Source organism: Benincasa hispida, chromosome 7 (genome assembly GCF_027475165.1).
Source record: "Benincasa hispida cultivar pf3 chromosome 7, pf3_genome.v1.1, whole genome shotgun sequence".
NCBI lineage: Eukaryota > Viridiplantae > Streptophyta > Magnoliopsida > Cucurbitales > Cucurbitaceae > Benincasa > Benincasa hispida.
This window is the reverse complement of record NC_143484.1, coordinates 12,443,415-12,467,967: the sequence shown is the minus strand read 5'-3', so window position 1 is coordinate 12,467,967 and position 24,553 is coordinate 12,443,415.

Sequence of the window (24,553 nt, the reverse complement as noted above, 5' to 3'; positions counted from 1 at the left end):
AGATGGATAAAGTTGGATACCTTATCCTGGTGACACTACGAGCACAACCCACTTTGTAGATGTTACAATTGTTTTAAAGTACTACAAACGATCTGATCCTGATCAATCATTTGGAGACATGTGAGTGGGAGTATTTTTTACAAAGGGGTTTCTATAAGATCGGACCACGAAATGACTAGTCTCATTATTTAATGTCGTTCATAATTGAGACTTACATTTCACCAGGATGACCATAAGTAACATGACCTAAATCCTGAGTGTTTTGTGGACTCCTACCTAAGAAGGTGGTCCTTTGATTTATATGGGTGAGAGTGACCAGATCGCCGACTCAATAAGCTTACAATTTTGGGGATTCATCTGATTGGGAAGCTTGGAACACAACTACACAAGATAGAATTCACTCATTCATTAATGTCAGGGTAAACAGATAAGTTACTCTTTTAAGGGCTGATTGTGACACCAACCCTCTCCTGGCTCAAGAGGGGTTTGGTTATAGTTGGATTATGATTTATTGTTCATTAGATGGATCAGTGGTACTTAAGAAGTTAGATGTAACTACATGGGAAAAACGGTAATTTTAGCCTAGCTGTATTTACAAGCAATTTGTGAAGGATCGTCGCACTGTTGACTGGTTATACTCAATGGACACATAAATATATCTATAGTGCAAAGAATGCAGTTGTCAATCTTTAGCAGAGTGCCCAGAAGTTAATGGATGTTGAATAATTTAATTAAAAGAGTTTAAGTAATTATTCAAGTACTATTGGAGCTTCAATCGATAGGTCCATGAGGTCCCCTCTATAACTCAACAGGGATTTAATGAGAATCAATTTTGGATTAATTTAAAATTTTAAATTAAATGAGGGAATTAATTGTACATGATTTAGTTTAGAGGAAATAAATATTTGAATATGATTCAAATATTAATTATATGAATTGGATCCATATAATTGAATTTAATATAAATGAGATTTATGTTAAATACCATTAATGAGAGAATTAAAACTATAGGTTATATTGTATACGATGCAATATTAAACCATAGGTTATATGTTATATGTGATATATATATTATTATTTTATTAATTTTAATTTGAATCTTAAAGGGAGGGAAATAACTTCCCTCTATTTAATCTCACGATCAAGGTGGAAGTTGAGGAGTGATACGGTTTTCTTTTTCTTCTTGGTTTTACAGAAAATAGAGAAAAAGGATATTTGAGAAAAACTTTCTAAAAAAATCTCTCAGACTCCTTTCCCTCTTAAATCTCAATCTCCCTATCCCAAAATTCCAAAAGCCCACACAACTCTTTGGATTCTCATCATAGAGAATATAGAGAAAATTTTTGTGGTGGTGGACATTTACAGATCGATCGTGTTTTGTTCGTGACAATCCAGAGAAAGGATTTTTCGTGAAGAAATTTGTTCTTCAAAGGTAGGGGTTTCTTAAACACTATTCTTCATCTTTATTTAATTTTATTTTGCATGTTGTAATTTTTTCGTTTTTTGCATAATCATGTTTCTGTAATTTATGTTATGTGAAAAACAAAAAATTGGGATGATCCACATCTCAGCTAAGAGCCTTCACAGGCAATGAATGATGTAGACCGAAAATAATGGATCGATGCCATAGACCCCGAAATAGAGTCTATATACTTCAATTCGGTTTGGAAACTTATAGATCAGCCGGATGAGGTAAAATCTATTGATTGTAAATAGATCTACAGAAGAATAAGAGACGAAACCGATAAGGTACAAACCTTTATGGCTCGGTTGGTGCCAAAGGGTTATACCTAGAGAGTGGGTGTGGACTAGGAAGAAACCTTCTCTCTTGTTGCTATGGATAGCCTTTCTAAATAGAAATCTTGAAGAGAGTATCTATAAGGTTCAACTCGAAGGGTGCATTGAACAGGGTCAATAGTAAAAGGTTTGCAAAATTAAACGATCAATTTATGGGTTAAAACGAGCATCTAGATCCTGGAATATAAGATTTTACACTGTGATCAAATCCTATGGCTTTGAACAGAATATTGACTAACCTTATGTCTAAAGAAAATTTGCAAAACCACTATAGCCTTTCTAGTGTTGTATGTCGATGACATCCTACTAATTCGGAATGGTGTTCTAAAACTCGTAACTATAAAAAGATTCTATTTTTACAATAAAGTTATCGTTGAGGTTTATTCAATAAAGATGTTATTGAATGTGTAAATTGCATTTAAGTAACCCTAAATCCAATAGACTAGGAACCCCTGGCTGTAAGATGAATAATTGAACTATACAGGAGATATAAAAGTGGAACAAAGTTCGAGTAATTGCCAAAACGGTCTATAATATAGGGATAAGGCTAGGGACACTATGGATGCGACCCATTTTGTATTTGGTACAAACGATGTGATCTTCTATCTTTCATGTAAAGACATGCGAGTGAGGATATACTATGCAATGAGTTTGCATAAAACTGGACCATGAAATTGTCATTTTTACTTTATAACACCGTTTACTATTAAGACTGACTAATTCAATATGATGACCTAGGTAATTTGATCTTGATCCTAAGCTATCTATGAACTCCTATTTGTTCTAGATTATCCTTTAATCTGTATGAGTGAGAGTGGCTTGACTTCACCGACTCAATAAGCCTACAATTTTAGGGGTAAGATAGGTAGATAGCTTGGGACACAATCCTACAAGATGGAATTCGCTCTTACTTGATTTTAGGGATAGTAGATGGTGTTAGATTTTATACCCTAAAACTTGTAGATAGTAAATGTTATAATTGATCATCACTAATAAAGAGTTATAGATGTTAAATCAATAAATCTTATTGGTTTATTATTGTCTATTTTGTTTAATAATCGTAAATCCAATAAACTAAATCCAAGGTTGTCTTATGAGTCTTGAACTGTATATGGAGACATACATGCATCAATATTCAAGATACAGTCTAAAAGGTCTATAGCATGGGGATAAGGCTGAGTACTTTATCCTGGTAACACTGTGGATACGACCCACTTTGTATTTGATAGAAACGTAATGATCCAGCACATTCATGTAGGTGACATATGAGTGGGGGTATCCTATACAATGAGTGTGCATAAGATTGGACCACAAAATAGTAACCACTAGATGTAACATCGTTGACTAGTCAAGTTTCTATTTCAATAGGTTGACTTAGGCAAGCTAGTCTTAATCCTGAGTTTATTATGAACTCCTATTCACAAGGGATTGTCCTATGACATGCATGGGTGAGGATGGCAAGTTTGTTGCCCCAATATGCCAACCATTTTGGGAAGAAGACCGAGTGGAGAGCTGGGAACATTAAAATATAAGATGGAATTCACTTCATTTTCTCCTTGAAGGTAAGTAGATGAGTGTTCCCTTAAGTGGTGTCTTTGGGACTTTAAAAAAAGTTCCTACCCTCCCATTGGCCCGAGAGGGCTTTATATTTATTGGTTTGACCATAAACAGATTTTTCATTAGAGAAGCACTGGTACTTAAGAAGCTAGAGGTAACTCAAAGGTTAAACAGTAATTTGACCTAGTTGGAGTTATGAATATTCGTGAAGGACTAACTTGTTAGTATTGGTCTATATTCGTGGACACATAAATATATCTATAGTGAAAAGAGTGTAGTTGTAGGTCTTTAGTGGAGTGTACCCACAGTCAACGAATATTGATTAACTTGGTTAATGTGTTTAACCAATTATCTCATATTGTTGTAGCTTCTGATCTAAAGGTCCACCAGGTCCCTTCGTTAACTGACTAAACAATACATAAAAATGATAATTTTAGTTGTTCAAATTAATTTGAGGAAGCTATATTAATGTGATTAATATATAATTAATTATGAATATGATCTATAATTATATTGGAGAGTAATATTTGAATAAGATACAAATTAATTCAAATTAATTAGATTCATAAATAATTAATTATTTGCACATATACATGGAATGTATATGATAATTAAATATATACATTAAATTGGGTTCAATGTTGTTTAATTATTATGCAAATTAAAACTAAATAATTGTTATTTAATTCAGCTAATTAATTAAATAAGTGTTATTTAATTAAATGTTTTAATTAAATGGGCTTAGAAAATAAAAAATATATCGGAAAAGGGCTTGGTTCTTCTCTATATAAAGACCTTCCCATAGTCTTTTGGGAAGACACTGAATACACAATTCTCATTGTAGAGAAACTTTAACAATATACAACTCCTTAGTGTTATTGTGCAGAATTTTCTCTAAATCATAAATCCTTTCTACCCTACAAAACCTTATTATTCTCTCCGTCCCCTAATAGTTGGATACCACTTACTCTCTATTGGAATCCTAGAGAATAACGAAGTAACTCCCGTGGTAGTGTTCGAGATCACTCTAGGAGATCCATTCATTAGAACCTTGGAGAGGATTGTTCATGGCACTTATGGAATCTACAAAGGTAAGAATCGTTTTAACCTTTACCCAATCACATGCTAATTTATGTGTTTATCTATTCCTTCTACTACAACGATCTTGTTAATGTAAAACTCGATTTGCAGGATGCAAGTCGTTCTAACACAACGCTTCGCTGTAATGGGATTTGATCCTGGGCACTACAGTTAGGTCATTCTTTTAAGTGCTGGTTTTGAGTCTTGAACAAGGTGTCCCATCCTCTCATTGGTCCACGAGGGACTCGGTTTGGTGGTTGGATCACAAACCAATTTTTCATTACAGAATAAGTGATAAAACGGTAATTATAGGGATAAAAAGGTAATTCGACCCAGTTGTAATTATGAACAACCTGTGAAGGATCAACTTACTAATCATGGTTATATTAAGTGGACAAAAATATATCTATAGTGAGGAGAATGCAGCTATTTGACTATAGTAGACTGTCTCAGTAGTTAACAAATGTTGGTTAACTAGATTAAAAAGTTTTGCCGGTTAATCTCGGATCGCTGGAGCTCATGATCTGAATGTCCATTAGGTCCCCTATTAGCTCATATCGGACTAAACCTTAAAATAATATGATGAGAAAATTTGAAACGTTCAAATTTAATTTGAGAAGTAAGCATCAATTGTATTTGCAAATATAATTGATATACTTAACAACTTATCATTTAATTATGAATTAAACAATATGGAGAGTGAAAATATTTTAAAATGATTTAAATATTCTACACATGAATGGGGATTCATTATCATGATTGGTGTTAATTATTAATTAATATTTGATGTTAAATTAATATTACGAATTAAATTGTTTAATTTATTATCTAAAATAATTTAGTATTTAATATTAAATATAAATTAAAATTAATTAAATTCATTAACTAATTATTTAAAATTAATCATTCGAATTAGTTTTAAGAAAATTCTTTTAAAACTGAATTTTAGAAATTAAAAATTAAAAAGATTTTGGAGAAATTGGATTTTCTCCATGTTTCAACCTCTTTACCACCTCAAAATTCTACTAAAATAACCTTTAATTTGCTGTCATTTTAAGGTTAATTTGATGTGCATGATTTTCCCTTTAAATAGAGGAATGAATTACAAAGATTGAGGTCGAGAATTTTGGCTTTTGACGCTAAATTTTAACTCTAGAAAACTATAGTTCCATATTCTCTTTAACTCCATTTTTTCCTTAAAATTCATCACATTTTTTGATCCCACAATCCGTTTTAAGGTTGGATAATAGTGAGGAAGGCTCTAGCGCTGGTCCATGAAGTGTTGGTGATAAAAAAAACAACTAGTAAATTGCTTCAATTTTGAACTACATCAAGGTTTGTTCATTAAAACTCTGTTATTTCAGTTTTGAACTAGCATGCTTTATCCATAAAATTAGTGTAATTAGAGTGCTTTATATCCAAATTGCTTCTGCTTGTATGTTCTTTACTCTAACAACCGTTTAGGTTATCGCTTAAACATGATCCACCTGTTTGTCTTCACATACATGTTTAAATTACAGAAGATAACCCTAGATCTTAGTTTATTGGTTTTTGTGGATTAATGCAACTAAATGTCAGATAAAATATCTCTTATTTTATTAGATAAATAAAATGTTTGTACAATACAATTACAAACTACATGACCATGAGATTTAGGGTTTCAACCAAAACAGTAATAGTAACAATAGTAATAACGGTAGATATCAATGTAATTTACAAATGCAATTGGACTGTGCACCCTCTTCTTGTCAATCAGTTTGCATTTTTTATTACAGATTTGGATGTGGGGCCCAAATGTCACTATGGGTACAAAACACAAATAAACAACATGAGACATAGTCAAATGGGACCCATTTTTCATATGGTCATTGATTTATTACGTTTCCCTTAGGGTAAATGTGGCCTCTCCTACTTTGTTGGGCTTCCCTTAAGGTGATACCGAAGGTAAATAAATATTGTGCGAAACATATAACTGTTGTAAATGAATCAACTCCCCTCATTAATATTACATTTGAAAATCGTCTATGCATTCAATTCTTACGCGTGTGTAGACTTCTTCAAATATATGATTAATTTAATGGATATTATAGAATTAATGCATAGATAATTTTCAAAGGAAATAATAATTGAGACTTTAAATTGATTCTCTTTTGAAAGTTTAGAGCTCAAACTATCAAATGTTTAGCTATTCTAGAGTAGGTCAATTTTATCTAAGAATTTGAAGATAGATGAATGTCGTGATTACTAGATTAAAAGAAAATTAGAAAAATAAATATTGAACTTTTGGATAATAAAGGCGTCTAAGAGTGTTGATTTCATTAAGTCGTGTAAAGGTTCTATGAAATCTTGTGTTATCGATGTTTAAGTCTAGAAACTAAACTTAAGATTATTATCTTTCAAGAATAACCTTTTATCATGCAAACTTGAGTGATTACTAATATTTTGAAACCAAATTAAGAAGCATGACATTAAGTAAAGTTACAAAAACAGTCATTATTAACTTAATTATTTTCATGAGAGATTAACAATGATTCAATTTTACAAGTGTGGTCAAACAATCTATGAAATTGAAAATTCAACCTAACATGTATTGAAGGCCAACCAATATAATATACGCATAATACCATTGGAAAACATTCAAATCCACATTATTCATAAAAACACTATGCATTAACTCAAATCCATAATTAAATTCTTCAACACCCTAGAACATAAGAGTCTAGCCCACATGGTTGTCAAAAACATATTCTCATACAATTTGGCAAAAATGAATAGTAAAAAAAGTGAAAATAACAAGGAAGTACTATTGTCGAAGAGATTTTCTATCGTTGAAGACTGTCAATCAAGCCTCCGTTTGTATCTCAGGATCACGAATAGCCTCCAAAAAATAACCTTCACTCTCTTAATTCTTTTATGCAGCAAAACTCTCCTAAGGCTCCAGTATTTCGTGATCAAGTTGGCTACAAAACCCTAGAATTATTAGAAAAGACTTGCAAAAAATGTATATATTTTCCTGAAATAGTGCACAGTGCCACAAAGCCAATTTGAAATTACAGTGCTGTGACATTGTCAAGAAAAAGCCCCTCTACCGCGTGAGTCTGCCGCATCGCCATCCTAGACTTTGTTTTGAGGTTAAGTAAAATTGGTCTACTTTATTAACTTTATAAGTAAAATTGGTCTACTTTCACTCCCTTGAACTCCAAACCTTGTTCTTTTGCTCTAATCCTGTAAATCACTTGCAAACGACATCAAATCTAACAATATCGAATAAAAATAACTTTAATAAAAGGAAAATAAAGCAAATTCCTGGTACTATTTAGTTAAATCCTGAACCCGAATAAAGGGATCATTGTGGTTTGATCATGAACATGTATAAAAAGATCAACATAGGTTGGATCTTATACCTTCAAAAGGATAATTTGTGGTTTAACACTTGAACTCGTAAAAAGAGTTGTAAATCGGTTTGGTTCTCACTCGTAAGAAAATACCAAAAAAAAATCTTGAGGTGTGAAATAGGGATTTCAAGCCATTATGAAAATTACCAATGTCATCTATTTTTCTCTTCTCCTTAATTTATTTTCTTGATTATTTTAAGAAAATTGTATACTTAGTAATTTCTTTGATTCGGTGTGATGAATATTGAATGTTTATTTGTTTAATTTAGATTTACTGGTTTAGTTTAAATTTAATTAAACTTTTATAAAGCAACCTCATTCACCCTCACTCTAATGTTGACATATTGATCCTATATAATCTAAGTCACACCCTGTTGACCCAAAACTGAAATGAAACATAATACATTATGTGAAATGCCTTGAATTTGTTATCTAACTAGCATTCAAAATGACCAAGGGGTTTGTTGTCCAGTCAGTGAGTTGGGATCCAAATGTGACACCCAGGTGGGGGCTCGGGGTCAACATCCCTGAAACCTAAGTTGTATATATATTTATCTTATTTATGATTTTGACCCTAGAATTTAGTGGGTGGGCTATATATAATTTGTAGAAAGATTCTCCCTTCTTCATTTTCCTTATTTTCTCTCACTACATTGGCTAAAGAGTGAGGATGATCGAGTTCAAATCGGTGTGGGTTCAAGAATTTTGGTCATAATTTCTCACTTTTTTGTATTCTTGTCTTATCCATATGGTGAAGAAATTTAAAAAACTTGATGGATTTTGAGTTGAAATCTTCTTGGTTTAATTCTCAATTAATCAATCAAGTTTTCACAAATTCTCTTCAATGGCTATGCTTCATTCTCCTCTCTATTTTTTTTTTGTTGAAACATATTTTTAAAAATTCAGGGACTAAATTGATTAAATTAAACTTTTAAGGATCATATGTACCAATTTCTAAAAACTCAGAGGCTAAAAAAATAGTTTTCTAATTTCAATAGGAAGAGTCTTGAATTAAATCACTTAACAAATCGAAACAAAAATCTATGTTCAAAACAAAACAAGTTTTTAAAAACTTATTTTTTTATTTTTTTAAAAAATGATGGGTGTTTGAAAATATTGATAAAAATTAGACAACAAAACATGAAATTTAGAGGTGACGTGAGTGTTTATAGGATTAAATTTCAAAAAAAAAAATCAATATGGTTACTAAACAGGATCTTAGAAATCCTTTTTAGACTTGGGTTATACTCCTCATTCAAATTAGGAGATCAAATAAGATCAATTGAGTCAAAATTTTTGTAGTGGCGAGATTTGGTTTTTCATTAAACTTCGTAGTATGCGAAGTTGTCGTCTCAAGTTTTTGGCTGCTACAACAAAGGTTGGGGTGTTTCGACGCTCCTTTGCAACGTTGCAATGCTCCATTATTTCTCTTAATAATCACAACTCTTCACTTATGTTTATTAATCCTCAGAATGCTCCAATTTATCCATAAACTTAAGCTGAAATATGCCATTCTCTTGAGCTTTGATATGATTCAAAGATTACTGCCGGAGAATAATGGGTTTGGCTACAATTTAAAACCAATATGATAATCTTGTCCATGCTTTATGAGATGTTTTAATAAACAACAGTCTGTCATTGTTTTAATAAACACTGTCCAAGTCAATTGCTTCGACACTCTATTTTCTTATAACTAATCAAACAAAATTCAAATAGCCATGCTTCAATCGACAAAATTGTAAAGACCGTGTAAAAAAACAAAAAAAAAAAAATACATTGGGAGACTTCTCTTTTATCAAAGCAAAGTTTTGATCCTAGGATCTGTGGGGTATGGGCCCACCACGCTTCCGTTGCACCACTCTAATTGGTGAGATGCAAGTAACTTTATAGTTTACTTATTTAATAAACTCAAACTTCCAATTTGCATTCTTTCTTTTTCTATTTTGGAGAAAACTTGATGACTAGTTTTTCTTTTTTAAAAAATCATTAGAGTGTATAGGGGTTGAGTTGCATTGGGGTTGACATTTTTTTGGATAAACATTTGTTGTGTTGTCTACCTAAATGCATTGAATGTCTTGTACAACCCAATCCAGCCCAACTCTTAAATTTTTGGATAATTTCTAATAATTAAGTGTATAACAACATTTCTAAACAATTGCAACCACTTCACGTGAATGAATAGAAAAGAAGGCTGAGAAGACATGTGATGAGATGTGAGTTGATGGAATTAGCCCTCCTTGAATTAAAAATAACTATGGGTTGAGCTTATATAATTTAAATAAATAAACATATACGTATATTAGTACTTCGATTTGGTTCAGTTTATTTTAGATTTTTGTTATAGTAAATTGATAATCAAACCAATTTTTTTGTTTTCTTTATTTAATCAATCGAGAAGCCATTTATTTTGATGAATGCTAGACCAAACCAGTCGTTTTTGTCTGGCTAGTCAGTTCAAATTGATTTTTGAACACTCCTAGCTAGTGGTTCATTGTCTAACATATCCTTTGGGTATAGTAGTGGACATATTAGTTAAGCTGAACAAGTTCACTTTTCATGCAGATTTTGTCTTGATAGATAAAGAGGACGACATAGAGGTTCAAATGATCTTGGGTTGCCCATTTTTGCCACCGAAAGGGCTTCGATTAATGTTCGTTAGGGTAAGTTGCTATGAACGGTCATTAAGGAAGAGGTAATTGATATCGGGCAGAAATGCACGTTATCATAGTACTCAGTTCTTAAACAATGTTGGACTGCGTTGATGAAATATGTTACTTTGCATCCATTAAGCATCAATTTCGTAATATTACGGTCGCATGCGTTCAACGCATTAGAGCAGTTCATATTTTCATTTTTGTGCAGAATATGCGTTAACGCAATGCAAAGATTGCGATCATAGGAATTTATTGGTCGAGCGCAACTTCCCACAAGGCTTTACGTTGATCGTGCTCGCAAACATTCGCCCAAGAAGGATCGCCGCAACTTGGTCAGCACAACATGGTGGGCGCATCTGAGTGAAAGGCCAATTAAGAGCAATGGGATAGAAAGTTGATAACAGTCGAATCCAAATTAAGTTGACAGTTGATAACGATCACAAAGTACATTCGGCTTTATCGGTGACAATTATTCGACTCATCAATCAGGAATTAAAGCTGTCTCATCTGTATAACCAGGAGAGAGAAGCTGCCTTTCACCATGGATGCTCTATAAATACCAAGGGAATTCTTCAGAGAAGGGGTTCATCGTTTTTATAATCTTTTGTTCCACAACTTCACGCCTCTGTCCAAAGTTTTCCTTTCCATTTTAAGGCAGAGCAAGAGAAGAGTGGTGGTTCGAAGATCGCTCAGGGCAACTCGAGAGAGAACCTTGGGGCGTAAGAGTAGAGAGCGGGCCGACTCTCGCGAGAGTGAGATTATATTTTGAGCACGAGTAGAAACAGTGTAAACGCCTGGCAACAAGAGATTGCTACCAGGCTCTTTATTCTATACTTGCATTGTTATTTTGTACTTCATCTTCATATTTATACAATGGAAGTTCTCTTTCTACAATCTATACACTCTCTTAATATGCATGAGTAGCTAAACTAGTCGAACGGGTTGAGAAGAACTAAGCTAACATGACCTAGGAAGTTCATTGCTTGTGATTGTCTTATTTTATGCTGTGTAAAATACCCTTTAGAGTTACTCGAGAGAGAGTCTAAAGAAAGAATCTAATGTCTCGAGAGAGCTAGGTTAGAATCTGGAATCGAAAGAGCAAGATTAGACTTACATAAACAAGAGATATGGATTTAGAGATAAGCTCTGTTTGTCAACTTGCATCGCATGCATCCTAGGAATAGGTATGATGATATGTGGTCGCCTTGATTGTGTATCATCGCATAGGCAAGAATTAGAGGTTTATGTGTAGGCCCTATAGACACGTTTGCACGTACATCGCCTACATTCTAGCATTAGAAGCCGTAGCATTCACATCGAGAGATGGTTTACTATTGTATGCATGTTGCATGATCGCAAAGCATGAATGCATTCTATGGAGTGTTAGCCGAAACCCTTCTCAACCCGCTCACCGCATATTCATTGCATCTCCCGTTTACCAACTCTTTTCAAACTCCACCGCATTTACTTATTTTTCATCAATGCAAACAACAAACCCAACAATTTATTTATTCGACCGGCTACCGCAAAGTCTTCATAAAAATCACCAACGCAATCTGTTTTCACAAGTCCCTATGTTTGACCCTAGACTTACCAGGAAACTTAGAGGAATTTACTCTTGGATTCCGCTGGGGAAACTTGAGTGCACAACGCAATTCCATCAATGCATATCATCCATATTTCCACTTCATAAAACCAAGCATTAAGTTTTTTGGCGCCGTTACTGGGGACTTCGGCAAAATAAAGTGCTAACGGTAATTTTTCTGATTTCTTTGCAGACTCTCAATCTCTTGTGAATTACGACCCAGAGATTTAGAGGACTTTCAGACGAAGATTGAGAGACCGCCAACAACAACCACAGTCAGATAAAGAAGAGATGGCAGAGCAGCCTGGAAATGGAGCACCAAATGATAATAATGTCATGGCGAATCCAATTCTGTTGGCAAACCATTGCAATAGGCCCATTAGGGATTATGCATCGCCAAACCTCTATGATTTCTCTCTGGAAATCATGAGGCCTGCCCTCGACGGAAGTAGATTCGAAACAAAATCGGTGATGCTGCAGATGATTCAGACTGTAGGTCAATACGGAGGAAGGTGTGGTGAGGACTCGCACGCCCACCTCCGAAGTTTTATTGAAATCTGCAATACTTTTGTGTTCCCGAATATCTCTGCTGAAGAAGTTCGACTAACGTTATTCCCATTTTCTCTCTGTGATCAGGCTAGGAAATGGGCATATTCTCTCGAGCCGGGAGAGATCACTTCTTGGGAACAGGTAGTGGAGAAATTTATGAAGAAGTATTTCCCACCTACCGAGAACACAAGACGAAGGAAACTTATCACAAATTTTGAACAAGACATGGACGAATCGCTCAGCAATGCTTGGGCGAGGTTTAAGAGGTTGGTCTAGGATTGTCTACATAATGGGTTACCAGACTGCCTTCAAATGGAGATTTTCTATCATGGTTTGAATCTGCTTCGCAAACTGTTGCCAATGTGGTAGCCGCGGGTGGTCTGCTTGACAAAACATATGATTAGGAGAAGAATATCCTGGATCGCATCTCTAAGAATCATGAAGATTAGAGAGAGAGTGACCAGAGATTGAGACTCAAAGACACTGACGCAAACAATGGTGCTATTGCTTCATTACAGAACCAGATGACCGCAATGATGAATTTAATCCAAGGAATTGCGATCAGCAGCCCAACATCGCAAACCGGGCAAATCAATGCACTTAGTCAAAACACCACAAGGTGTGTAACTTGCGGTGATGGGCATGCGATGGAAGATTGCTCGCAAAATCCACAATCTGTATACTTTGTAAAAAATAATCCCTTTTCAATCACCTATAACCCCGGTTGGAGAAACCACCCCAATTGTTCTTGGAAGAATAAACAACAAAATTTCCAACTTGTGGCACAAAAAGAAGGGCCACTAGGATTCTTCCCTCGCAACAACGGTCAACCGAGCAACCAAGCAAGTAGCTCACAACAACCACTGCAATTCTCTTCATTGGAGAGCCTATTGAAGCAATACATAGAGAAAAACGAGACCGTGCTTCAAAGTCATGCTACGTCCATCCATAATCTTGAATTACAAATGGGCCAGATTGCAAGTGAGCTAAAAAGTAGACTGCAAGGGGCACTACCAATGTCAGGTTGTGACATTTCGCAGTGAGAAAACTGTGGAGGGAGAAAAGAAGGAGCATAGTAGAACAACTTCCATTGCAGCTGAACCTGAAATTGCGGTAACGCAAGAAGAAGAAAGAGAAAATGAAGCAGTAGAACCAGAGGTTCCATCGACCTCAAAGCCAACTGAAATGGGAACTGCGAAAGTTTAGTTACCCCTTTTCCCACAGAGACTAATGAAGAAAAAAAACAAAGAGGTACAGTACCAATGCTTTTTATCTATGTTAAAGCAATTACATGTTAATATTCCTTTCAGTGAAGAGATTGAGAAAATGCATGCATACGCCAAGATTCTGAAGGATATGGTAACTAAGAAGAGGGGCGCTTTCCACGGTGGTGTTAACGCAAAGTTCCAAATCAATAATCCCACCGAAGATGAGTGATCCTGGGAGCTTTACTATACCATGCTCCATAGGAGGACTGTACATCGGGCAAACCCTGTGTGACTTGGGAGCCAACATAAATTTGATGCCTTTGTCAATCTTTAGACAATTAAATGTGAGGCAACTTGTGCCCACATCAGTGACTCTCTAACTGGTGAAGGATGTGCTGATAACAATTGACAAATTTATCCTGCCAGCTGACTTCATCATTTTAGACTATGAGGTCGATAAAGATGTGCCCATCATTCTGGGGCAACCTTTTCTGTCAATGGGTCGTGCCCAAATTGATGTGCATAAAGGGGAAATCACTCTGAGTATCAATAGACATAAGCTCAAATTTAATATAATTTGTGCCATGAAGTTTTCCGATGAAGAAGACCTGTAAGATTCTGATGATGACCTGAATTTGATTGAAGAAGAAAAGTCTGATGAAGAGTATGAAGAAGAGGATGCCAGCGCATCTGTTGTTGCCTATGTGATCACAACAAAAACAAACAAGGAAGAAGAAATGATCGCAAGGCAAGAAGTAGAGCCAACAGAAGAACGAAAAATAACACAACCTTCCCTAGTGGAGCCACCAACACTTGAATTAAAGACCCTACCAACCCATTTGAAGTACTCATTTTTGGGGTAGAATGAGAAGCTTCCAGTGATCATTTCCTCTGCGCTCAACGAAGATCAGGAGAATGCGTTGATGAGCATTCTCAAGAAATATGTGCAAGCAATTGGCTGGACGCTCGCTAACATCAGAGGAATTAGCCCTATATACTGCATGCACCGCATTCGTCTTAAAGACGACCACAAAGCAATAGTTGAACATCAACGTAGACTCAACCCTACGATGGAGGAGGTCGTCAAGAAGGAGAATATAAAATGGCTAGATGCGGGCATTATCTATCCTATAATAGATAGCACGTGGGTCAACCTCATACAATGTGTGCCGAAGAAGGGCAGAATGACGGTAGTCCCAAATGAGAACAACAAATTAATATTGCAAAGAACCATCATTGGATGGCGCATATGCATGGAATACCGCAAGTTGAATGCGGCCACAAAGAAAGATCATTTCCCTCTGCCATTCATTGATCAAATGCTAGACAGACTAGTAGGGAATGATTTTTACTACTTCCTGGATGGTTATGCTGTATACAATCAAATCATGATAGCTCCTGAAGATCAAGACAAGACCACATTCACTTGCCCATATGGGACATTTGCTTTTTGCCACATGCCGTTTGGCCTCTGCAATGCGCCAAACACATTCCAAAGTCGCATGATGGCGATCTTTTCAGATTATCTCGAGGATTCTATGGAAATATTTATGGATGGCTTCTCCATTTATGGGAACACTTATGAAGTCTGCTTAGCTAACTTGGAGAAGATTCTGAAAAGATGTGAAGAGACGAATCTGGTGCTCAATTGGGAAAAATGTCATTTCATGGTTAAAGAGGGCATAGTGTTGGGACATAAGGTCTCTCGGGATGGGTTGGAGGTGGACAAAGCAAAGATTGAAGCAATTGAAAAACTTCCACCTTTAACCAGCTTAAAAGCTGTGTGAAGCTTTTTGGGGCACGTTGGATTTTACAGACGATTCGTCAAGGACTTTTCTAAGATAGCACGATCATTGAGTGCATTGCTAGAGGCTGACAAAAATTTGAGTTTGACAACAACTGCCTCAACGCATTCAGAGTTTTAAAAGATGCGTTGATTACCGCACCCGTCTTGGTTGTGCCGGACTAGACACTTCCATTTAAAATCATGTACGACGCAAGCGAGTATGCAATTGGGGCGGCTTTAGCGCAAAAGAGAAAAACAATTCTGCATCCCATCACATATGCGAGTAAAACTTTAAACCTTGCTCAAACAAATTATACCACCACAGAGAAAGAACTCCTTGTTGTGATTTTTGCGTTGGAAAAATTTCGGGCATACCTGTTGGGAACCAAGGTACTCATCCACACCGATCACTCGGCGATCAAATACTTAATGACAAAGAAGGACGCAAAGTCGAGGTTGATCAGATGGGTTCTCCACCTTCAAGAATTTGATATAGAAATAATTGACCGGAAGGGGACAGAGAATCAAGTTGCGGATCACTTGTCTAGACTGGAAAATCCTGAAGTTGATCGCAACGAGTCTGAGGTGAGTGTCGTTTTCCCGGATGAGCAACTGTTCCACATAGAAGAATTGCCTTGGTATGATGACATCATCAATTATTTGGTTTGCGAACAATTCCATGAAGATTACACCTATCACCAACAGAAGAAGCTCAAGCACGAATCCAAACATTATTATTGGGATGAGCCAAATCTGTATAAAAGAGGTGTAGACCAGATTATTAGATTATGCGTACCAAATGCTGCTCAATAAAGCATATTGTCACAATGCCACGACTCACCATATGGTGGACACTTTGGAGCGCAGCGCACCGTAGCCAAAGTTTTGCAAAGTGAATTTTTTGGCCTACATTATTCAAGGATGCGGCTGACTATGCATTAAATGTGATCGGTGCCAACGCACAGGTAACATTTCATGGAAGAACGCAATGCCAATGAACACTATCTTGGAGTTGAAATTATTCGACGTATGGGGGATTGATTTCTTGGGACCATTCCCTCATTCGCATGGCAAGCATTACATTTTATTGGCCGTCGATTATGTCTCAAAGTGGGTAGAGGCAACAACATGCACCGTAAGTGATGCGGCAGTAGTCTCCTAGTTCCTGAAGAAAAATATTTTCACTCGTTTTGGCACTCCTCATGCCATCATAAGTGATGAAGGATCCCACTTTGTCAATCACAATATCAAGAAGCTACTGCCAAGTGCAATATCCTCCACAAAGTGGCCACCACATACCATCCGCAAACGAATGGTCAGCCGGAAGGGTCCAATCGAGAAATTAAGTTGATACTTGAGAAGGTAGTAAAACCTTCATGGAAGGATTGGGCAACAAAGCTTGATGATGCATTATGGGCATACCGGACCGCATTCAAAACACCAATAGATATGTCCCTGTATGTGTTGGTGTTTGGTAAGGTATGTCATTTTCCTTTGGAACTGGAATATAAGGCACTATGGGCGGTAAAGAGGCTGAATTTTGATTTGAAGACAGCAGTAGAAGCGCAAAAAATGCAACTAGTCGAGCTAGAAGAATGGAGGAACAACGCATATGAAAATGTGAAAATTTATAAAGAGTGTACCAAGCGTTGGCACGACCAACGCATATGCGGTAAGAACCTCCAAGTTGGACAAAAGGTCTTGCTCTTCAACTCACGTCTGCGACTCTTCTCGGGAAATCTAAAGTCACGTTGGTCCGGACCATTCATAATTAGACAAGTATTTCCGCATGGTGCAGTTGAATTATAAAATGACGGAACCAACATATTCAAAGTCAATGGGCAGCGAGTAAAGACATATCATGGAGAAGGTTTTCATCGCCAAGTGGACTCCGTGGATCTAAAGAACTTTGAATAAAGAAAGAAGTAGGTGGTCCCTGCATTATCAAATGATCGCAATCTATCAGGGACACAAGTTTTAGGAAACATAAATTCTTCAACTCTTTTCCACTATTCGAAATTTTCACTTTATCCTTTCAATCTTTATCTATCCTTATTTACAAACAAAAATTGGGAGATTGCGATGACGGATTTTGTTTTGTTTAAAATAATTTGACCCTCTCTTTGTCTTTCTTGCAACGATCGAGGCGCTGAATTGCGGAGATATTACGCGAAGAAGAACTTATCTTACTCCATCACCGCAACCCACAGAAGATAGATTGCCGCAAAGATAGATGCGTCAATACACAATACGGGCGACAACACAATTTTGGGGGTATACTCTTCCTTATCTTTATTTCAAATTTTGCGCTATCACATTGCATTTTAGTCTTCAAACTTTTATCACCGCATCTTCTTTAATCACCGCAATCATTTGACATAGATAAATTTAGTAGTTTACCGCATTCTGTTTCTTTGTCAAGTATGATTTCAATGATGAAAAATATGCTTCTATGTCTTTCATATATACTAGAGTCGACTTAATCTTAAGATAGTCTCTTCATAAAATATTCCTCGAAGTTAGGGGCTTGCTAGCTTTCTTTCAAACTCTCTTTACAACGCATTCTAAGATCATCGCATGACTTATTTTAATCTTTTGGCAATGAAGACATTGCCGCATTTTAAATTTGGGGGTGAGGTATTTATTTTCGACCTTGCTATTTTTGAAAAAAATAGAAAAAACTAAAAAAATATATATTTTGAGAATAATAACTCCACTGTCAACGCAATGGGAAATCCATGTTGATAAGAGTTAAGTTGTGAAAGCCACTTACCCGTAGTTGGATGTCAGCATGACACACGTGGGGGAAAGCCAAAACGAAAGTAAGTTACCAGGATCAACGCATAAATAAATGACTGCAACTACACTGCCAAATAGGTATGAATTTAGTCTGAGGAAGAGTGCATTGCTTGTAGTTGGATGTCCGCATGACACCCGTGGGGGCAAGCCAAAATGAAGGCATGACACTTGGATCAGCGCAAGGTCAGAAAAAAAATATCAATGAAGAAAATTTTTATGCAAGGATAAAATCATTTGGCACCCCGGTAGAAAAATTTTCTTTTTGAAATAAATCATGTAATGTTCCGGAATTTAGTAAAGTTCTTTTGAAGTTAAGCTTGCAATCTTTAGGTCTCAAAAATATTTTAAGAAGAGACTTGAATAAGATTTAAGAAAATTCTGGTATATAGGATTTGAACGAAGTATTCTTGAGAAATCTAGGAAAAGAACAGTGCGGTTGACTCGCTAAAAGAATCTTTAGTTTATGCTTGATGACAAGCATTGTTTAAATCTGGGGGTGTGATAACGGGCAGAAATGCACATTATCATAGTGCAAAGTTCTTAAACAATGTTGGATTGCGTTGATGAAATATGTTACTTTGTGTCCATTAAGCATCAATTTCGTAATATTGCGGTCGCATGCGTTCAGCGCTTTAGAACAGTTGATATTTGCATTTTTGTGCAGAATATGCGTTAACATAATGCAAAGATTTCGATCATAGGAATTTATTGGTCGAGCGCAACTTCACCGCAAGACTTTGCATTGATCGTGCTCACAAACATTCGCCCAAGAAGGATCGCCGTAACTTGGTCAGCACAACATGGTGGGCACATTTGGGTGAAAGGCTAATTAAGCACGATGGGACAGAAAGCTGATGACAGTCGAATCCAAATTAAGTTGACAGCTGATAACGGTCACAAAATACATTCAACTTTATCAGTGACAATTATTCGGCTCATCAGTCAGGAATTAAAGCTGTCCCATCTGTATAACCAGGAGAGAGAAACCGCCTTTCACCATGGATGCTCTATAAATACCAAGGGCATTCTTCAAAGAAGGGGTTCAACATTTTTATAATCTTTTGTTCCACAACTTCACGCCTCTGTCCAAAGTTTTCCTTTCCATTTTAAGGTGGAGCAAGAGAAGAGTGGTGGTCTGGAGATCACTCAGGGCAACTCGAGAGAGAACCTTGAGGCGTAAGAGTAGAGAGCAGGCCGATTCTCGCGAGAGCGAGATTATATTTTGAGCACGAGTAGAAACAGTGTAAACTGGCAGAAAGAGATTGCTACCAGGCTCTTTATTCTATACTTGCATTGTTATTTTGTACTTCATCTTCATATTTATACAATGGAAGTTCTATTTCTACAATCTATTCACTCTCTTAATATGCATGAGTAGCTAAACTAGTCGAACGGGTTGAGAAGAAATAAGCTAACTTGACCTAGGAAGTTCATTGCTTGCGATTTTCTTATTTTATGCTGTGTAAAATACCCTTTAGAGTTACTCGAGAGAGAGTCTAAAGAAAGAACCTAATGTCTCGAGAGAGAGCTAGGTTAGAATCTGGACTCGAAAAAGCAAGATTAGACTTGCATAAATAAGAGATATGGACTTAGAGATAAGCTCTACTTGTCAACATGCATCGCATGCATCCTAGGAATAGGTATGATGATATGTGGTCACCTTGTTTGTATATCATCGCATAGACAAGAAATAGAGGTTTATGTGTAGGCCGTATAGACACGTTTGCACGTACATTGCATGCATTCCAGCATTAGAAGCCGTAGCATTCACATCGAGAGATGGTTTACCATTGTATGCATGTTGCATGATCGCAAAGCATGAATGCATTCTAGGGAGTGTTAGCTGAAACCCTTCTCAACCCGCTCACCGCATATTCATCACATCTCCCGTTTACCAACTCTTTTCAAACTCCACCGCATTTACTTATTTTTAATCAACGCAAACAACAAACTCAACAATTTATTTATTCAACCCAACAAGTCTTCATAAAAATCACCAACGCAATCTTTTTTCATAAGTCCCTGTGTTTGACCCTTGACTTACCAGGGAACTCAGAGAAATTTACACATAGATTCCGTTGGGGAAACTTGAGTGCACAACGCAATTCAATCAACACATATCATCCATATTTCCTCTTCATAAAACCAAGCATCAGTAATATTTAACATTTATCGATCTATGAACTACTATTATGAGGTACATATTTGACAGATGATCAAAATTGTTGATGAGACTTCTATCGAACCAAGGAAAGTTGATCATTTTCTTAATGGTTTGGTAAGAGCATGATGAAATTTAAGAATGATGTTCTGAAAACATATGGTGATGACACTTCTACTGGTATTAATTGTTTACACTATTTATCTGATTACCAATAGGGGCATCATTTAATGGTCTAAGATATGCTAAGGTATTTAAGAAAGCCAAAACACCTTGGCATCAAGCAGTGTGCCCTAGTTAGCTCAAGGTGTTTTTCTTGGTTCTTCTTGACAAGCAACCTAAGCTTACTATATTCTATTTGTTTTTTGTTTTGTTAGCTGATTCGGTCTTATACTGTTTTGATTTATGTATTTAGTTTTTTGCCTAAGGGACCTTTACATTGTACATAGGAGGAAAACCAGATGATGTTTGTCTGTTCCACTCATGCTAAGGTCATAAAAACTAAATGAAAAAGGCATGAAAACACATGGGCAGAGATGAAAAAGATTTGGCATTGAAATTTATTAACAATATGATGTAATGAACATCTCTGCTTATAAGCAATATATTTTGCTCATGACTAGACAAATTCTATATGATATTTTTCCATAACATCCATACTTTTCCAGTGCATGAACACACTAGGGAAAGTGAGTAAGCTTAGAAACCTTACTAGATGATGGCATGCAAAAATGCATGTCACCATTAGGCCTTTTACTTAGAATTTTGAGGGCTGTTAAGCAGAATATGCGGCAATTATGTTAGGAATTCATAAGAAATTGAGCTTGCGGCGTTCAAAATTAAGAATCTCAGCTAACCCATTATTATGCATTATTATGCGTTCAATTGTCTATTTTTATAGCTAACGCATGTAGTGGACGTAAACGAGGAAACTAGACCACCGCATAGACGACCGCATACGGAGAAACACCATCGAAAAAGCGAACGCGTTCGATCAACACATGGATGTTGCGGTAATTAGCTGCATGCATCCATCGCATGAGAGTTGCGCTCGACATGCGATTGCGGTCATCGTGTAGAGTTGCGGTATTAAATGAATGCGGCCACTGCATGATTGCGGCTACACGATAATGCATGATAAAGGGATCAATGCAAGGTTGGTGGAATGAACACATCAACGTACATCTCGAGAAAAGAAAAAGATGATTTTGACATTTCACCTACCATGCCGTTAGCAGTAGAGATTCAGAAAGGACTAAACGCGCCGTGAATGTCAAATTTAGAGCAGTCCATTAATGTTGTCAGCGATCCAAGCTCTATATAAAGAAGCCGATGATCAGAATTCAAACTTATCCGGGGATTACCCTTGAAACCTAGGGTTTTCCCTACGATCCAGACAAATGCGTGAGAATACGCTTGAGAGTTCTTCACCTCCTTCATCCATTTCGAGTGACGACCAGAGCTTTCGACCGGAGCTAGATCTCAAAAGAGTCAGCCCCACCGCCCATCCATGGCACCACCGGCAGCCTTGACGCAAATCCACTGGAAGCAAGTCTTTGCTTCTAGCTGGTCATTTCATTTCCTTTCTTTTCCTATATTGTATTGTATGAAATTTTGTGGTTAAGGAATTAATACATTTTGTTTTCAATGCATTTCTATATTTCCTTCGATTCCATCTCCATCTTCTTTACTTAGCATCTTTAACTTTCATTGCATCACTTAGTGAAATTGCTTGAGTATCGCATACTTACTCATGTGGATTAGGGATATGAAGCATGTAGCAAACCATCGAGAGGTGTGCGTTGCGTGAGTGTGTGAGTAAACCTTATTTTCTCAGTGTTAAGCTGTAGCAACGCCTGTCAATAGGCCAACGTAATGCTTGTCTATGAGTAAAGTCAGCAACAACCAACTGCCCGGGAGGGTGAGTGGTTGGTCACATTAAGCAATGTATGCATTGTTCACTAGAGATAGGAATAATCTTATGTCAGCAAAGTTCATGCGGTTACATTGTCCTATGAGCACATCTCTCATCATTTAGGCATACTTGAGAGAGTAGTCTAAAACCTTAATCGAAGACTCGAGGGAGCGGCTTGGAATGCATAAGCAAGCTTGGGGAACTTAGAGATAAGCTCTATTTGCTATCATACAGTGTATGCACCCTACGGATAGGATATTGCATGCGTCTAGGAAGTAAGATAAGGTGGTATGCAACTATCACGCTCATGCGGCGAGAGCTCGTGAGTGGGTTATAGAGGTTTAGGCAAGCATAGGCTTCCCGGCAATATCGCAGATACACCTCTCAGTGATTAGCCGCACTCCCATATCTCTATGGTAAATCTGGGATGAACGTTGTGATCGCAAGGTTGTTTCCATCTCTAGAAATACTTCTTGCTTTAGTTAACGCATTCTATCAACCTTCTTTCGAGAGGTGGATTAACATCTTCACTTTTGCACTCACAGGTGAAGATGCTGTTGAGCATGCGTTAGCTAAACTTAGCTGATTTCTTCAACAAGGATTAACTTACTCGCTTAATCCTTCCCCCTTAACCTGGGGGATTAGTTACACATGACGAGAGAGATGGACGATGAATGTATGGTGGAGAACAGAGAGATGAAGATGAATATGATCATGATATTAAGAGATAATATGTTTGTTATAGATAGATGAATGAAAGATTAGAAATGAGTCACAGTTGATGAGTAAAAAGTAAGAACAAATAAGAACAGTGTGTCAACGTCTTGACACGGATCCCGGACGGAGTTGATTTGCTTGCCGGCGTTAGGAGAAGTGAGGTGGAAAACTTCCTTCTTGGGATAGTGTCCCAGGTCGGAATGATCCTTGCATAGAGCTTCTCTTCGAGATTGTGAATGAATTTTTAGCTCCCAAGACTTCCCTTTCGGACTTGTCTCGTCTTTCTCTCGGGTTTTCTATAAAGGCCTCTTCAGACCAGTCTCCTTCGGATTCACTATCAATGTCTCTTCAGACCAGCCTACCGTGAATTCTCTATCAATGTCTCTTCAAACCAGCCTCCTCTCTTTGGAATTGATGTAGCTATTTATAGACCCTGGCACCTCTTTCTTCAGTGGTCCCACTCTGAAAAGTTACTTTTTCTGCCACGGCTTGGTGGAAACGTCCACTCTACTCCACATTCAATTTTTCATATCGTACAACAGAAAAGCTGTACAATTTCAGAAATCCCCGCGAATACGTCGCTCTTTTCATCTACGATCGATCGCCGCATACGGTTCAAATGTGTTGATCTTTTTATCCATGATCGGTCGTCACATGTGATGCAAATGCGTTGCTCTTTTGTACATGGTCTATCGTCGCATACGGTGTGAATGCGTTGCTCTTTTTAGGCCGCTATCGATCGTCCCATGCGTTGCTCTTTTTGTCCTTTAGCGATTGTCGCATGCGGTGATACCTGTTTCCTGCAAAACAAAGACTTGGACATCCCTTTTTGCCATCGCAATGGGGTTAGCGGGTGTGCTTCCGACATTTTAAAACTTTTGCATTTCTAAGTCAATTTCTATAAGTTCGATGCAACATTTTCCTTCTTTTTGCCGCATATTCTAAATAAGATGGTATAGATAACTTGTATTTCTATAAGTTATCAGTTACTATTTAAAATAAAATATGGTTTGAGCATAAATAACATAAACATGGTTTCTCATTAAACATTTACGTGATCATTTCCAAAGTTTGGAAATAAAACTGAAAACATGAAATCATATCATATTTATTACAAAAAAAAAAAAATGCACAAGGTATATTTCGAAGTTAATGAAGTGTTTGTTAGCTCAAGAGGTGTCCAAATTTGTTTTACAAAACTTGAAAATGACTTATATATTTTAAGACCAACTAAGGCAAAAGGTATTTTAAATATTGAGATGTTTAAAACAGTTGAAACTCAAAATAAAAGGCCAAAAGTTTCTCCAAGTACCTATCTTTGGAACTTGAGACTTGGCCACATTAATCTTA